This window comes from Eptesicus fuscus, chromosome 4 (assembly GCF_027574615.1).
Source record: "Eptesicus fuscus isolate TK198812 chromosome 4, DD_ASM_mEF_20220401, whole genome shotgun sequence".
Taxonomy (NCBI): Eukaryota; Metazoa; Chordata; class Mammalia; order Chiroptera; family Vespertilionidae; genus Eptesicus; species Eptesicus fuscus.
Window position 1 is genome coordinate 108393310 of NC_072476.1, and position 18139 is coordinate 108411448.

Genomic DNA, 18139 nt, shown 5'->3' on the forward strand with positions numbered 1-18139 from the left:
ACACGCAGCACCCTGGAAGGGTGGGTCTTGGGGTGTCAAAAAAGGAAACCAAAACTTCCTTGGGCCACCGACTGTCCATTTTCTTCTGCCCCTTTCCCTCTGAGCCTGCCACCTGGGCCAAGGTGAGCTGCTTCCGCTCTCTGGGGCCCCCTCGAATGCTGTCAAGCTCCTGTTGCAAGTCGTTCAGAAATAAGGGGAGACATTGACTCGGAGACACTCCGCATCCCTGGACTTGTGGAGCCATCGTCAGGGTTTCGTCTGTCTGTAGAGGGCCCGGGGCCCGGGGAGGCAGGTGGCCCTGATCACGCAACGCCCGCCCGTCTGGGGAGACTAGCCTCTCCGTTATTTCTTCTCCGCGTCCTGTCGCCTTGGGGCTCCCCCCCGCCCGCCCCGCCTCCCGCACCTCCGAGAGCCGCAGGCTCTGGGCACCGTGCAGGCTGCAGAGCATCGCTGCTTCGCCTCCAGCAAGGAACGGAGATGTTGCAACGCTGGCTCCTCCCCTAACGAAGAGAGCCCGACCCCGTGCGCCGAGCGGGCTCCCACTCGCACAGCCACCGCGCAGGGCGCCCGGGCGGAGGTCCCCGGGCCGAGCACCCAGGAGGCGCCAGCGGCGGGGCTCCCCCGCCCCCTCCCGTCGGTCCCGCTCGCTCCGGTCCCCGGGTCCGGATTTACCGGCTGTTGGAGGGACAGCCGCGGCGGCGGCGGCGGAGCGGGTCGCCCGTCCTTCTGCCGGAAGCGCTCGCGGCCGCGGCGGCGGACTTCGCTCCGCGACAAAAGTGAGTGGCTCCCGCGGGGGCGGCGCGGCGCCGGGGCCGCGGGTTCGAGGCCCAGCCCGGGAGGGGAGCGAGGGCGGCCGCGGGCTGCTGGGCAAAGCGCTCAGAAAGCAGCCCCGCCGCGGCCGGCGGAGCGGCCGGGAGAGCGAGGGCTGTTTGTTTGTTTGTTTGTTTGTTTGTTGTTTTAATTGAATTTATTGGGGTGCTGGCTCGGACTCCGTGCAGGTTTGGCTCTGACCGCAGCCCACGAGGGAGCTAGAAACACTGCCCCGTCCCCCCCGCTTTCGCTGCTGCACGCATTCGTCCGGTTAAAACGCACCTTGAGGCTGAGTTTTGGCGCGACCGTGCAACTCTCAGACTGAGTTACTGACGGCAAGTTGGGGGGCGGGGGGCCTGGGGAGGCGAAGGGGCTCCGCCTCGGGGATGCGATGGCCCGGGCTCGGGGTTTGCCGCCGCAGCCGCCGCCCGCCGCGGTCCGGGTGCGTGTCCCGCGGGGAAAGTTCGTTCCCTGCGCCGCCCCGAAGGCGCGCCTCCCCCCCCCCCCCCCAGGCGGCGGGGCGGCGGCAGGTGAGCCGCTCGGGGCTGCGACCCGTCCCCCCGAGCCGAGCCGGAGGCCGCAGGACGGGGCGGAGGGATTCCAGCCCGAGGGGGTCGGAGAGCGGAGCCCGGGCAGAGGAGCCGGGGAGTCGGGCGAAGTCCGGGGGCCGGGGGCCGGGGGCCAGCGCGCGGGCGCGGGGCCCGGAGCAGGGGGCCGGGAGCGCGGGGCCGGGAGCGGGGCTGGATGGAGCTCTAGCCTCTTCCTTAGGAAAACAGCCTTCAGCGCCTCTGCCTGTGTCCCGGGAAGCAGCCCTAATGGGCCATTCAGGGTTTTCTGTGATGGGGCCGAGAAGGTTGCTAAACCTTATGAGCCGTCTGGAGGGATTTCTTGGTCTTCATCCATCCAGTTGGCTGGCCACGGTTTCCCACGGGGTCCCTAGGGGTGCTGCTTGCGAGCCCTGCTCCTGCTCCTGTCTTCAACCCGGCAAGACTTGTCTTCCCTTCTTTCTCTTCTCTTCTCTTCTCTTCTCTTCTCTTCTCTTCTCTTCTCTTCTCTTCTCTTCTCTTCTCTTCTCTTCTCTTCTCTTCTCTTCTCCTCTCTCTTCTCTTCTCCTCTCTCTTCTCTTCTCCTCTCTCTTCTCTTCTCCTCTCTCCTCTCTCCTCTCTCCTCTCTCTTCTCTCTTCTCTCTTGTCTCATCTTCTCTTCTCTCTTCTCTCTTCTCTCTTCTCTCTTCTCTTCTCTTCTCTTCTCTTCTCTTCTCTTCTCTTCTTTTTTCTTCTTTCTCTTCTTTCTCTTCTCTCCTCTCTCTTCTCTCTTCTCTTCTCTCTCTTCTCTTCTCTTCTCTTCTCTTCTTCTCTTCTCTTCTTCTCTTCTCTTCTCTTCTCTCTCTTTCTTTGCAATATCTAGGAAATTAATTACTCCATAGAATATATACTATATATCCCATTACAACATTATCTGTGTGCATATATATGTGTGTGTGGGTGGGTAAAAGTGCTGAATAGTGCAAGGGAGAAGAAGCAGGTGAAAATTTCCATATTTTTGTGGTTCTTTGAAATTGGCAACCTCTGCTGGCTGGGCTGGCTCTGGGAATCACCTGCAGCCTGCCCGGGTCTGGCGTCAGCCAGCTGCTAAGGTGAGGCTAAGCCCTCCTTTGGTGAGCTGGGGACCCGGCTTCCCCAGTCTGCCTCCTGGGGACCCCACCTCAGGAACCCTTTCAGTGGCTTTCCTGAGGTGGGTCCTCACCCTCGGAGTTTCCGGTCCTACAGACAGCACTGGAGCCGCCTGCAGAGGGTCACTGTGGGCACAGAGAGGGCCTATTATCAGGTCACCTGGCTGGATGGCAGACAGGGGGCCAAGGCTTGGCTTGGAAGTGAAGTGCCCCTTGTTCCCCGGGGAATGGTAAGAACAGGAAATGGTGTTCTTCTGGACCTCTGCACTTTGCCTTTAAGGGACTAGAGACTCCCTGGGCCTTCCGTTGCCCATGCCAGCAAGGTTGAGCAGAGGACACACGGAGCTTTGCAGCCCAACAGACTGGGCTTCAAATCTTGGCTCCCACACGTCGGTAAGTCACTTCTCTAAGCCTCACCTTTTCTGTCTGTGAAATGGGGGACAGGACTGCCTTTCTTGCTCTGTTGTCGGGAGAATGGAAGTAGTGTTTACATAATGCCCGGTCTCCAGTCAATGAAAAACGGCTGCTATCCATATGAATGTAAGATTATAAGTAGGTGGTAAATAGTTGCATGCTTTTTTCAGCACTCTCTCTCCTGTAGGGCTTATATCCACAGAAGAAGGAGTAAGATCAGTTCTGGTCTAAATGTTCCTGAGGGTGAGTGGTGGGTTCAGAAGGTAGTCGGGTCTGCTGCTTCACCTTCTGCCAAGTAGAGCACTCTGTGTTGCCAACAAGTGAAACACGGCCAGACTGGCGTGGGTTCTTAGTCGATTTCCTCAGTTCTCTTTTGGCCCATAATCTTGAATACACAGCAGCTAGATCTTTGCCTATAGCTACAAACAGCCGGGCATGGAGAATGGAGAGGTCTCCTGGCTGCGTCCATCTCCAGATACACCAGAAACTGTCTCTGTAGAGAGAAATGTCTCCACTCTCATCTTTCAAAGCTTGGCATAGATTTAGCCAATTCAGCGCGCTCTCGCTCTCTCTCTCCCTCCCTCCCTCTCTCCCTCCTTCCCCCTCATCCTGGCCCCTCATTTGCAAAAAGTTGGATGACTGACATGGAAATATGGGAAAGAAATATCACAGCCCTAAAAGGAAATGGGGCAGCCTCGAAGTGCCCATTCCAAAGATTGGTCAGTGTGTTCTGGCAGGGCATTCTTGTATGCAAAAATGACAATATTGATACCTACTATCATCGAGCCTTTGAGCTGTACTAAGCACTTTCCTCCATAACCTCAATGATTTTTTTATGTCAACATTGCAGGGTATAAATGATCATTTAAAGCTTCACAGATAAAGAAATTTGCGTATTTTTCTAAGCCTCAGTTTGCATCGCTGGTAAAAGGCAAAAGCTGGCATCCAGGCCCAGGTCTGTGTGGTTTTGACACTCACTCCTTTTCCCGGTGCTGCCAAGCTCCTTATATCAGAGAGTTGCATCATGCCAATTAGATCCCAGTTCTTCTTCTAAAGAGCAGGAATAACCAAATCTTCTGGGTGGTTTTAAGTGGCGTGAACATACACTTTGCATGTGATGGCTGCTTCTAGGCAGCAACAAGAAAGTCACCGGTGGAGAATAATTTTCCTACCCTTCCCGCCCTGCTGGTAGGCACCAGGTACTCAGCAAGTGAGGCTGGCTCTGGGCCATTGGCTTCCTGAGCGATCCTTTTAAGGTACAAAGAGCTGTGGAGTTTCCTTTTTTTTTATTTTTCAACCTTCAGAATCGGAGGACCATTTCCATTTACCTCCCTGGGTTAAGCATTCATTGATTCAACAGATACTGGTTGAGTTCTGAATAATACAGACAAGGTGCTGGCTCTTGTAAAGCTTCTATGCTAGAGAGAGTGACAGATGAGGGGCAGGGACTAAATATGTAAGTAAGATAACCTCAGATATTGATAAATGCTCTGAAGGAAGTAGAGAGGCTAGGGACTAGAGTGTACCAAGGCTTAGAGGCAACTTGATTAAGGAAGGCAGCTGGAGAAAATTTCCGTAAGAACTTTGTGTTCACTCTTGAACTTAAACTTGCCTGATAAGAGGGGCCCAGGCCAAGAAGATCTGGGGAAAGGGCTGCCTTAGCAGAAGAAACCCCAAGGGAAAGATCCAGAAGTGTAATACATGAAGCACTAGCGCCTCAAATACAATAAAATGGCCCCTTAGAAATCAAGGTGAGTTTTATATGGGGGAAATTGTTGTTTCAAGGCCTATTATATTATTCTAAGCTGTGCCGTGTACTTTATACTAATCTTATTTAATCTTCTCAACAATCTGATAAGTTAGCTATTTTTTGTCTTGATTTAATAGTTGAAAAGACGAAGACTCATGGAGGATGAGCAACTAGCCCATAGTTACAAAGCTAGTATTTTCATCTCAGAGTCTGTTTTGCTCCAAAGCCCAAAACTTTTTGCTCACCTAGCATATGGTCTTTGAGATAATCTCGTCTAGGGGTTAGTGAAAATATCGAAAGTATGTTAGGTAGCTAAATGTTAACAGTGATTTTTAGCTGATGTCCCAAGTTTTGTTAGCGGCTGTTAATGTAAAAAACATTCAAACCTGCAAAGAATTTTTGTGAGTTTATTTGAGCCAAACAGTTGACAATTGCCAGGAAGCAGAATCTCGGCGTGTTGAGATAGTGCTGTGGAGAATGGCGGTTTTTTACCTTGTTTTGTACATTACCATCAAAAGAGAAGATGTAAGTGGGTTACATGAACTCTATTGGTGATAGATTAGGGAGGCGGGAGAAAACAAAGGGGGGGACCTCTGGGATTGGATAAAAAGTAAAATGATAGCCCTAGCCAGTTTGGCTCTGTGGATAGAGCATCAGCCTGTGGACTGAAGGGCCCCAGGTTTGATTCCAGTCAAGGGCACATGCCCAGGTTGCTGGCTCGATCCCCAGATGGGGGCTTGCAGGAGGCAGCCAATCAATGATTCTCTCTCATCATTGACGTTTCTATCTCTCTCTCCCTTCCTCTCTGAAATCAATGAAAATATAAATATTTTTTAAAAAGGTAAATGATAGCCGAAACCGGTTTGGCTCAGTGGATAGAGCATCGGCCTGCGGACTGAAAGGTCCCGGGTTCGATTCCGGTCAAGGGCATGTACCTTGGTTGCGGGCACATCCCCGGTAGGGGTTGTGCAAGAGGCAGCTGATCGATGTTTCTCTATCATCGATGTTTCTAACTCTCTCTCTCTCTCTCTCTTCCTCTCTGTAATAAAATCAATAAAATATCTTTTAAAAAAAAAAAGGAAAATGATAGACACACACTTCTTTGACTTAGGTGGGTGCAGGATAGTAAACAGTCAACAATTAACTCAAAAACAAGGAGGGGATTTGTGGTCTCCGCAGAGCGGTGTCTGTGCTTTGAGATGTCCAGAAAAAAGGAAAATGACTTTGACATTCCAACCACATGTTATCACAGATGCAAAAGGACAACAGGCTCAGTCAAGGCAAAGACTGACCTTTGTCAGGGAAGATACCAGCCGGGGACGTGACTACCCACCATCTCTGCTTTCAGTTAAAGTTTTCATTTCAGACCAGCCTTTGTGGTTCCTTTAGGTCTCTGAGTTTGCAAGGCCACCTCGCAGGCCTCCCCTGAGTTAGTCATGTCAGCACGTGGCCTCTTTTCGTCCACATGGGTCTCAATTTGTACTGTGCAATGTGCAGCACTAGCCATGTGTGCTTGAAATGTGCCTGTCCAGATGGAGCTGTGCTGAAAGAATAAAATACACCCTAAATTTCAAATAACTCGTGCCCCCAAAAAATCTCATCAATTTTTATATTGATTATATGTTAGGATGATCATATCTTCAACGTATTAGTTCAGATGAAATATATGAAAATTAATTTCATTTTATTTTTAATGTGGTTGATAGAAAATTTTAAACCACACTTGTGGCTCACATTACATTTCCATTGAACAACACTGGTATAGAAGAATAATTTGACAAAGATATGATACATTTTTCTTCCTTCTTCCTAACATAACTGTTCCTCTGTTCTTGACTCAGACTCCAGCTCAAGTCTGTCCCCAAATCCAGTTACTCAGTGAAGCAGTAGACAACAGGAAAGCAGTTCCCTCTACGCCAGCGGTTCTCAACCTTCCTAATGCCGCGACCCTTTAATACAGTTCCTCATGTTGTGGTGACCCCCAACCATAAAATTATTTTCATTGCTACTTCATAACTGTAATTTTGCTACTGTTATGAATCGTAATGTAAATACCTGTATTTTCCCATGGTCTTAGGCTCCACAGGTTGAGAACCGCTAGCAGGGTCGCCTAAGACCATCGGGAAAAAATTACAGTTATGAAGTAGCAACGAAAATAAATTTATGGTTGGGGGTCACCACAACATGAGGAACTGTATTAAAGGGTCACGGCATTAGAAAGGTTGAGAACCACTGCTCTACGCTCACCCCAACCTCTCTCTTCTGCTTGGGCAGGCGGTGATTTGCTGCCCACTTCATCACGTCACGATCGGATTTGATGGAATAGACCCAGGAGTTACATTCGTCATCACCCAACCTCTGACTCAGGCGAATCTCAAGACACTGTCAGATACCCTAGGGCCAAAGGGTCATTTTGAATCCGGGTTTACAGTTTTAACTTTAAATCACTTCCCAGGACAATGTCTCTGTTGTTCGTGGCATTTTGTCAAGTCAGACTAGGAGTCAGCCAGGGCTGCTCGTCTGTGTGCTGAGCTCCTGGAATAAGGCACCTCACTGCGGTGACAGATGTTTCTTCCTCCCTGTTCTCTTGCTTAAAACCATTTGAACAAGATGCAGGGCCAGTTTCCAAGATGCAAGGCTGCTCCAAGGACATCACAGAAGGCCGTTTCGGGTTCTTTCGTCCACGAGCTGAAGTGGCCCTGGAGTATGACAGTGAAGTAAAGATCTGATTGGCTCCTGCAGTTTCATTTCTTCCAAAGGGGAAAACCGTCAGATTCTGGTATTGGTAGAGGGAGCCTCTGGCCTGGGGTATCAGAGGCCTGGATTCTACTTTAGTCTACTGGGGTGTGTGTGTGTGTGTGTGTGTGTGTGTGTGTGTGTGTCCGTGTGTCCCGCCCCCACTCCCCACAGTCCTGCGGTGAGTTTGGAATTGATGAGCTATTGGCCCATCAAGTGCTAATGGGGAAATGTGCGATGAAATCGGCTATCCCTGACAACCTGAGGACTGGGGGCGTCTACAGATACTCGCCTAGGAGAGGAGTTTCCTTCCTGTGGCTGGGGCCAGAGCCTGTACAAGATGCTCTGGGAAATACACAAGTAGCACTTGTTCATTGCCACTTGAAATCTAAATCTGGAGGGGAAATGGCAGTAAGAAGCTGACAGGAATGAATTTTCTTGTATCTACATCCATCCACAGTAACACATATTTTTTCAGCATCTTCTACGCCAAGAACTCAGTGCCAAACTCCATGGGGAAAATAAATGACTAATAAAGCCAGGTCCTTGGTCTGGAGAACATGTTAGCTAGTCGTGGAAGGTAGGCATAAATGTAAGCCATCAGGAGCAATGTAGGATGACAGCCAATGTAATGGGGATGATACAGTTAGAGTCTGGAGGTTCCGGAGGGCACCAAAGTACAATGAGAAAGTCAAGGCGAGAGATGGCCATTGAAGAGTGTAAGGCTAAGCCAAAGACAAGTGGAGACATGGAGACAGGAAGAGAGGGCTCTCCAAGTAAGGGGAAATGCGCAGGCGGCAGGAGGAGGAAATGTGTGTGCAGTGTTTGGTGATGTGGAGGAGAACTGTTGGAATCCCAGGGAAGCTTTGAAAAACGACTGATGCCCCCACCCTTTAGGAATGGGGCATGGGTGTCAGTGTTAGCGTTGTTTAATTCCCCAGAGTATTCTAATGTGAAGCCAAAGTTGAGAATCACTGAACAAAAACACCAGGTCTCTAGATCATAATCATGGGAAATAAAATCAAAAGGGCGATATTGTAAAGAGAATTCAATGGACAGTCAAGATGTGCGTTCTTTGCTTTGTGGAAATGTTATGTACACTTATATTTCTATGTGGTCTTTTTAATTCACAGATAATATTTGTAGCTATTCTATCGACTTGGGTGTCATAAATGAAAGGTGTAACCAGCTGCCCATTCCCATATGCCGTGTGCTTTTGGGGTGCCCTGGCATGAACCTGAGCTAAGTATGGAGCAAATGGTACCTCACAGCTGCTGCATTGACCAGGCTTTGTGTAGTCTTGCAAAGGGCTTCATTATCATGCCCATTAGTGCCAACAATAGCTATTTTATTACAATCTGTAATCTCCTCTCTCTTCTCCCACTTTACAAATTAAGAAATGGTGTTTAATTACTTGCCTTGGGCCTTGAGCTTGCTGGCAAGAGAGATGAGAGTAGAATTCTCAGCCACTGAATTCCCCGTATCTGCTCTGGCTCCCAAAGAAAGTGTGCCCAGTCTCCTGTTACAGAATACTCTGTACCTGGCAATGTTATTCCTTCAGTGAATGAATTAGTGTTGTGGCCCAGTAGGTAAAAGATGACTAGTCTGGCTGAGCTGCCAACCCTGTGCTGAGGGTTAGCGTCCATCTGCAGGCAGCCACAGGGGTCCCAGGAGCTGCGTGGAGCTTCCCCACCTGAGCTTCCATCCAAGGGAAAGCTCAGCCACGCACACCCACAGCTCATCTGCTCCTACCTTTGGGAGGTGACGGCTCCCTAGCCCCAGAGCTTTCTAGCTATTGGGATTTCTCTTTTCTGGAGCTTCGGTTCGCCAAATAGTGACTTTTATTACACACCTGAGACAGAGAGAGAGAGAGAGAGAGAGAGAGAGAGAGAGAGCAGTTTTTACAGCTGCATTTTTAAAGAATTCTTGCCACTGTATGTCTTATGCTGGGTTTATTGTCAATGGCGAAGCTGGGAGCGCTTTGTGAAGGCTAGTGGAGGGAAGCTAGAGTCTTGGCATGCAGCCTCTTCAGGCCAAGAAGATAGGTCAATTTTGTGCCACCCCAAAATGGTTATTCTCTTTTTCTCTGTCTCACAATCTATTACTGATCGAAGAACAATTTCCAGTATCTTCCGCGATACCAAAAAGCAAGCCTCAGCACTGATTGCATGTGAGAATCATCTCAGGAGCTTTAAAAATGCGGCTGCCCAGGCCCCATCCGTAGAGCCCTTGCATCAAGGTACTAAGCATGAGTCCTGGGCATCGCATTAATTTCCAGTTCTTCAGGTAGCTGCATAGCGCTTTGGTCAGAGCTGATCTTCCTGCTCAGCTGAGACCCAAATCTTCATTACTTGTTTCTGTTTCTTGTTTTAGGTGGCATGGGCCCCAGAGAACCATCCAAACCATATTTTTGTTGGGTAGCAATACCATCCTTCTCCTCTTTAGAAAGCAGCATCTCTAACATACTATTAGGCTTTCTACCTACCTAACTAACGCCGCACTCAGAGGGGCCCTGCAGAGCCCCGGGACTAAAATCATGTATGTGCAGTTTGGAAATCCGGTTGCCAGAAACTTGATAATCATGAGACTAAAAGATAAAGATCCAGCTTCCCGCCACCGTGCATTGCATTTCCCAGTTGCTATGTTGATCTTTAGTTCACCAACACTTGCTTTCCTGTCTCAGACATTTTAAAGCCAGTTAACTTCGTTCCTGTTCACACCCTCATTAAAAATACAATTACAGCCGTACCCTCCAGGGACCGTCGCTGGGTAGACTTTACAAGGTGAATTGGCCCAGGACTAAACTCGGTTGTATAAAACCCTCTCCGTCCCAGGAAATGGGCCGGCGTGCAGAGGCTTCCAGCATCAGACTGGGCTTAGGGGAGCCATGAATTTGGGTTTGGAAAGGGCCAATTACAAGTCACTCCCAATATAGAAGAACCGGGGATATGGAAAATCATTCCAGAATCATCTGAGAATGATTATCCAGAGTCCAGTGAAGTCTAAGCCTCCAATCTTTCTCAGAAAGTTGTATCACTATTGAGACCCAGCCAAGTGTTTGTACCGACCTGGGAGGGAGGGGATGAGGTACCCCTGTGCTTTTCTGGAGTCCTACGATGACAGGATTAGAAGATGAGAAATTGCTAAGGGAGATCGCAGGGAGGAGCTGGACCAAGGTCTGCTGTGAGCCACGCATGTTTGGGCAGTGGCCATTTTTATTCGCTCCACTATTCTTTATGGAGGGTCTGCTCCATGCCAGGAGTGATGCAGTTATTTGTCGTGGAGTCTGTATGCCAATGAGAGCAAGCATCCTCATGAAGAAACGAACCAATCAAATGGAATGGCTTCACGCTATAAAATAGTTAAGGGAAGGGAAGGGAACAGAGTCTAAGAAAGGCTGCTGTAAATGGGCTTGCAGGCGGCGCTCTCTCTGAGGAGGTGGCGCTGGAGCTACCTAGAATTAGAAAGGGAAGCCACGCAGAGATCAGGAAGAGAGAAGGCCAGACAGAGGGGTCAGCAAGAGCACAAGTCCTGAGCTTGGAAAGGTGCGGTATGTTTGGGAAACAGAGAGAACAGTGCAGTGGACCTCAGGGAGAAAGGGTCAGAAGTCAGGCAGGAAAGCAGCCGGGAGGTGGTGGATGGAGTTAGGATTTTAAGGAAATGAATGTTAAGTAGGGGAGTTATGTGTTTTGCACTGCATTTTAGAGATGGCTCGGGGTTCTAGGTGGAGAACGGGTGGTAGACTAGAGGCAGAGGGGGGCCTGGGAGGCTGAGCAGGACAGACTGCATGAGGATGGAGCCTCGAGGGCGGAGCATGGGGTAGAGTGTTGGAGTCGGAGCCCATGTGAAGGGAGAGCCACCTTGGCATTCAGATGGAGAGGGCCAGTCAGAGCCACAGCAGGCCTAGGCCTGCCTGAGACACGCTCCTGCCCCGTCCTGACTGCACCAAACTTGCGTGCTTGTGAACCAAAATAGAACGACCTCAGGTGTCGTTGGGAAACATGAGGGACTTTGACCTTAATTTGTTCAAACAAAAAGTCCAGATTCCTGTCCAAGACAACATAACGGCTGCCTGCTTTTAACCTCCAACCCGTAAAAAATGTCATCCTGTCTCATATGACCACCCGTATGGGTTCCGTTGTGTGTGTTTATCGCTGTGCTTTTTATAGGTGCTGAAAATGTCACGTCCCCGCGGCTAGCTCCTCTCTTCTCCGAGTATGTCTCCGCTGGCTGTATGTACTGAGTCCTTCCCGGGGCCAGATGTTCGCACGGGGCGTCAGTGTCTCCAGATCACTGCCTCATGGTAGCCAGCTCTCGGTGAGGCCACTGTATTCCAGGCGTTGTTTGAGAACTTCACATTTTCACTCATTTCAGCCTCCCAGCCCCCCTGGGAGTGAGTCCTCATTATTATTACTGTTCCCAAGATGAAGAGACCGAGGGAAATAAGAGGTCCTGTCGTTTGCTCAAGACCCCACCGCTGGCAAGGAGCACAGCCAGGCTTTCAACTGCGGGGACGGCGCGTCCAGGCTCTGAGCCGCGTCTCTCCTGCCGCCTCTGCTCTTTCCTGTGGAACCAGAGCTGCTCTCTTCCTCTGTCACCGAAACATCTCTCTTCCGACTTAGGTTTGTTTCTTCTGAAAACAAAACAAAACGAAAATAACCCAAGGCCCCACTGGGAGGCCGTCCCCCTGGGCAGGGCTTCCAGACGTGGGCTGGAGGGGCAGTGGCAGACCCTAGAGGCCCGGGGATGCGGCCCCACATCTAAGCCACCGGCCTCTGCCCAGGGAGCAGGGTGAACCCCACCTGGGGAGCCGGCTGCACAAAGCCGCCCACAGCAGAGGGCTCTGGGTGCAATGCCCCCTCTTCTCCTCACCCCTCTTCTGCCCACTACAGAGGGCTCTGGGTGCAATGCCCCCTCTTCTCCTCACCCCTCTTCTGCCCACTACTAACGGGCCTGTGTGGTGCCCACCTGCCTGTCCCTCCTCAGAGGGCTGACGAAATCCAAGTTAGTTAATAGCTGTGCAGCGAATTCTAGCTGCTCGCCAGGGTCATTTGAGGCTGGCCCTTAGAAACCAGCGAAAGAGTCATTAATTCACTTGGTAGCACATTTCCGCTTTAAAAATATTGAAGATTCTCTCCAGAGGTTTGTCATGGGCGGTGAAAAGAGCCTGGAGAACACAACAGCTCAGGTTGTCTCTCCCTTTCCCTGCATACCTGCTTCCAGAACATTCTTCTCTCATAGTCAGCACACCAGTCTGCAGACCTCCTCCCCTGCCTGATGGGAGTAACAGCAACGAACTGAACAGAATCAGGTTTGGTACAGAGACATTCATTAAGGTTTCTTAAACCCCGTTAATGAATTCTTCAGCAATGATGGGAAAGGCAGGAATTGTGGTGTTTCATCGCCGATGCTATAAGTTTTAACTTGTTATGTATGTCAATTAAATAGAAGGCATTTTTTCCTACAAATGCCATAGGGTAATTTTTCATAGCAATTAAAACGCCTTCATTGGAAATGTTGAATTCCTCTAATCAACAGTCTGTTCATTCCACTATTTGATTTTCAATAAAAATGCTATTTTTAAATGTCATGCAACGCATGCCAGATATTTCCTATTCGAAACGACAAAGGAACCTCCCAATTCAAAATGACAAAGGGAAAAAAGGACTCTAGTTATGGTTACATGAGGCTCTCATCTTATTTCAGGCAGGAAGACTGCAGTGCAACATCACTTAACTGAGGAAAGTTTGAAAGCCATTTCACGTCTTCGAATAGCCCCCAAAGAGCTCAGAATCCTACTGGTAGGTTAATGTAAAAAAAATGCATCTTCAAGCCTTTATTGGACAGTTTTGACAAAACATTCAGCCGAAAGTGAGGGTGAGTAGCTACCAAATGTGGGCATGTCCTAAATCCAAGTCCCTCAAAGATCAGTGCAATGTGCTGGCAGCTATGTGATCATAAGGGTGACCCCATCACCCCACTGGGGTTTTGAACTGGCAGAGTTTTATTTTTCTTTTAGCAAGCTTTCCTGATTTTACTTTTCGGAGGACATCCCTGAAACCATAACACTATTCAGATCTGTGACTTTTATATTTTTATTTATTTTTGTATGTGGTTTAAAATTCAAGGTACAAAAGAGTAGTCAATGAAAACATGCCTTCCTGGTGGGGAAGGCTGGGTGGGTGGGAAGAGATCAACCAAAGAACTTCTATACATACTAGAGGCTCAATGCAGGAAATTCGTGCAAGGGGCTCTGTCCTTGCAGCCCTGGTTTCATCCAGAAGGTCGTCTGGATGGTTGTTCTGCTGTTCAGTCTAATTTGCATATTAGCTCTTTATTATATAGGACATGCATAACCCATGGACACAGACAATAGGATGTGAAGGCATGGGGAGAAGTCTAGAAAGGGTCAATGGGGGCGGGGAGGGAGGAGAGGGAGACATATGTACTAGTAATACTTTCAACAATAAAGATTAAAAAAGAAAGAAAACACATCTTCCCTTTCTTGTTCTACAGCCACTGATTGCCCGAACAGGCAATCACTCATATTAGGTAGCCGGTTTGGCTCAATGGATAGAGCATTGACCTGTGGACTGAAGTGTCCCAGGTGCGATTTCAGTCAAGGGGCACATGCCCGAGTTTCAGGCTCGATCCCCAGTAGACAGCATGCAGGAGGCAGCCAATCAATGATTCTCTATCATCATCATTGGTGTTTCCCTCTCCCTTCCTCTCTGAAATCAATAAATATATATATATATTTTTTTAAATGCACCACGTGTAGGAATATGGGCTAGATGTCCTTTTTTAATTATTTCACACCCAAGATGTTATGACTCTGTGAAGCCAGAACCTACATTCTAGTGCTGACCTCTTAGTCCTACTAACACTTGATTCTTATCGATCCTGGAGCCTCCTCTCTAAGCTCAAGTGCATTGTTCAGTGTGGCTATTAAAGGATGAGCAGCAGTCTTCAGAGAAGGGTCCGTTTGCCAAATATGGAGGAGGAGATGACGTTACAGGAGATGCCCACCTCTGAGTGTCAGTGGGCATGTGCTTTCAGTGGTGAGTTTACAAATAATCCAGGGGGAGTTGTTAAGTATTAGCGTGTAAGGCCTTGGACCTAAGCCCGCTTGGGCTGTCTTCTGCAGGGATTTAGGGGTGTTGGGGTTCACTTTGGCTCCCAAAGCTGCCGTGCACAGCCACTTTCAGAAGGCTGGAAACTTAAGCTCCTTCCTGCATTCACCGAGCCTCGCTGCCTTTGTGGGTCTCTGAGTCTCTCAGCAGGAAAGATGGCTGTCCTAAAGGATGGGTGGACTTGAAAGCCAGTCAGTGGAGCTGGCTATTTGTTGACATTTGGGAGGAGTATGAGGAAAGGCAAAACCTGGGATCCAAGGAGAATTTTATTTCTTTTTCTTTATTAATTTAATTTAATTACTTTTCAGGGACATCAACAAATTCTATATTTTGGGTGTTTTTTTGTTGTTGTTGACACTAGTAGAGATGTCTCTCATTCCACCACCTTTGTCTCCCTCCATCCAGCCCCCCGATCCCCTGCCTCCACTACATTGTTGCCTGTGTTCATGGGCTCTGCATATATGTATGTGTGTTCTTTGGCTAATCTCTTCCAGTATCCCCAACACCTCTTCCTTCTTAGATCTGTCATTCTGTTCTTTTTTTTTTTTTTAATATTCAGATTCTTTCCTTGTGATGAGGATAACAACAGCAATGACTAAAAGTTTTAACTACATCCTGCATGCTAAGCATTACTACTCTCAATTCATTACATACATTAACCTGTTACCAACATAACAGCTCACTAGAGGCAGATCATTCCCATCTTATGGGAAGAAAAAGTGTTAGAGACGCTGTGAAAAACTCACCTCAGGTCTAAGTCTAAGATTGGACCCCGTGAACGCCGGAACTCAGGTAGCGGTCCTTGGAATTGAACCTAAAGAATGAAGCAGTTATATAACAGACAGAGCCTTCAAAGTACAATGAATTTTAGAATGCACTCATTCTGTCCATGGCGTTACCCCATCACCTTTAGTTATCACCTTGTGTTAGTCATATGCTTACTATTGATCAACACCACTACATAGTAAACTGCTGGGAGGCAGGCTTATGACTGACTCACCTTTGTATACCCTGCCTCGGAGCCTAACAATGTCATTCAAATTATAATATTCAGTACGTGGTTTAAACCTATCAGAAAAGAATGTTTCAAATCATCACAGATTACAGTTGGTTGGGAACCAAATCCTTTTCAGCTTATATCATTTCTAACTAAATTACTGTCCATGTTGCTAAAAGAAATGGAATTTTGCCAATCACCTGTAAGGTCTAGACTCCAAGTCTGTAAGGCAGCAAACTGTCTTTGTGTTGATCTATGTCACAGGTTGTCCACGTACTAATGACTGGTTATATGCAGATCTCCTGCAGGGTATCACATAAAGCCTAAGAAATAAGTTCACCTCATTATTTCAACTCTCCTCCACTATCATTCAGAAAGAATTTCCTTTTGCCTCCACTTACCACACTAAGGTGTCCCCACATAAACCTCCAAGTCCCTTTTCTGTTTCTACTCCTGCTCCATTGTCTGCTTTCCTCTGTCAGATTCCTTCTTCTGAACTGAATGTTTATAAGACTGTGTTAAAGAACTTGATAAACCATTCAGGCCACCATAGTCCAAGAAATGAACAGTCCCAGCATTTGCATTTTCATAATAATGGTTCGACTTGAAGTCTTTACTGGTGGAACTATCACTAACAGCTAGGTGGGCGGGGCTGGGGGGCAGGCAGGTGAAGTCCTCCAATCACACCTTGCAGTAGCTCCTTCTGCTGCCTCCAAAGCCTTGTTGGTGTCCCACTGAGTTGCAAGTCCTCAATGCCAGAGCACTTACTCCTTAACATCAGTGGATTAAGGGGTCTTCCAGGAACTCAGAACTTGACCTCAGGTTGCGAGTCTTTTGTGCATCTTGCAAATGAGAATATTCATTGGAATCAGACTAACCACAGTCTCAGCTCCAACGTTTCAGGGGTGAAACTGGAGCAAGTTAGGCACCTCTCCTGCCTTACCATCTCAGCTGCGTGCAGAGGACATTAAAACATACATTCCAGGGCTGCTGGGAGAATGAGACAAGATAAGGTATGTAAAATACTTGGCACTGAGGAGGCACTCAATTCAACTCATGGGAGGCACTGGTATCACCTTCATCAAATAATGCATGACTTAGTGGGGAGACCTACAAATGTACAGTCAACAAGGCAAAATTCCAAAGGAATGGAGCAAATGTTGGTTCTGAGCTTAGCAGGAATGAATGAGCTTGTAAGACCCTAAAACTCCTCATGTGAGCTGCTCAGTTCAACCACTTCCCTTCCTTTTCCCAGTTCACCAGCAGACCAACATGGCACGTCTGGTTGGCAGCCCTTATCGTAGACTTCAGCTTCTCTGAATACAAAAGCAGCCTATCCCTTCTCCCTGCCGCGTGTGCTTCAAGGCCGTGCCACTGAAAATGTTGCTAAACTTCTCTTGAGTTTCAGTCTCCTTTGTAAAAACAGAGATGATAAGCCCTACGCTCAGGGCTGTTTTGAGGCTGGAGTAAGGTAACGGATGAGAAGCACCTCAGCCATAGTGGGCCCTCACAGTGGGCTTGCTTGCTTCTCCCTTGACCCCATGCTTTTGGATGGCTTGAGCAGTGTGTCAAATATGGAGGAAAGGCTCTGGAATGATGAATAGTTTGTTGATTTGGTGCTTTGTACACCCAGCCACAAATGGAGGATTTTGAAGGTCATTGCTCTTGCCAAATACTTAACTGGGGAGCTAGGTTATGAGCCTTTGGAACCCAAATCTGGGAAGTATTCAGGAAACCTACTCAAGAGAGATGAAGCCAGTAGATTAGCCCAATAGACCTTCTCCATTTGCCCTACATTTGATGCCAGCAGGCAAATCAGGGCTGGTTGGGCAGTGTGCAATGCTGAGAAATGAGGAGAGGGCAGAAACACCCGTTCTTCCTGTAGTAAAGCCAAAGCAAATGGAAGAAACTCCAAAATATATCAGCACCATTGGCAAGCATGATGGGAAAGGCTGGAAATATGCTGCACAACTCCCATTGCTGGTGAGAATACTGCTCCCACCAGTACCAGGGAGCCTGCCAGCCTGGCCTCAGATTGAAAGGCCTGCATGGCCAGGGCATGGGCTCTGCAGGAACTGGGCCCCCGGCACCAAGGATTGAAAACCAACCTAACAAAGCATGCTTGTTTATAGGTATTTCTCTCTTTACCACGACCAGCACGGCTAGAGAGCGGACATGAGTCCTGAGTAGGGGCGACGGGGGATTGAGGAAATGAAAGATACAGAGACAGTAGGGAAAGCTGGGACCGTGTGGGACAGCTGGCCCTCTGGTGGAGAGAGTGACCCAGAGCCAGTGCAGCGCGTTTATTTTATACAGTATGATTCCAGGAAGTTTTACTAGAGTTTAAGACAAAGGAAATTATGTGAAATCATGGTTAAAGATCAAGCCGCAATTCTTCATTCTTGTAGCTTCTTTGTAATTGTCACGCCTGGCTGAGCCCAGATCATTGCGTCCATTCCTTGTGCCTGGCTGAACTTTGATAATGAAACCCACTCCCTGGCACCTAAGCTAAGGGTCAGGCTGACAACATACCTGCCTCTGTCATGGTATGTTTCCAGGACATGGCTCTACCAACGTCACTGGACTCAGCTGACAATAATCAAAGAATTTTTCATGTGCCTTCCCAG

The 18139-nt window shown here is 48.4% G+C and overlaps 1 protein-coding gene across 11 annotated transcripts in view; it reads left to right on the forward strand.

Moving 5' to 3' along the window:
• Window positions 1–712: 712 nt before the first annotated feature.
• Window positions 713–18139, forward strand: part of PRLR (prolactin receptor) — a 125093-nt gene continuing 107666 nt past the window's right edge. For all 11 annotated transcript variants that reach the window (XR_008555920.1, XR_008555923.1, XR_008555918.1 and 8 more), the window contains exon 1: window positions 713–776. The gene's annotated coding sequence lies outside the window, so the exon portion shown is untranslated. The remainder of the gene's footprint in view (window positions 777–18139) is intronic.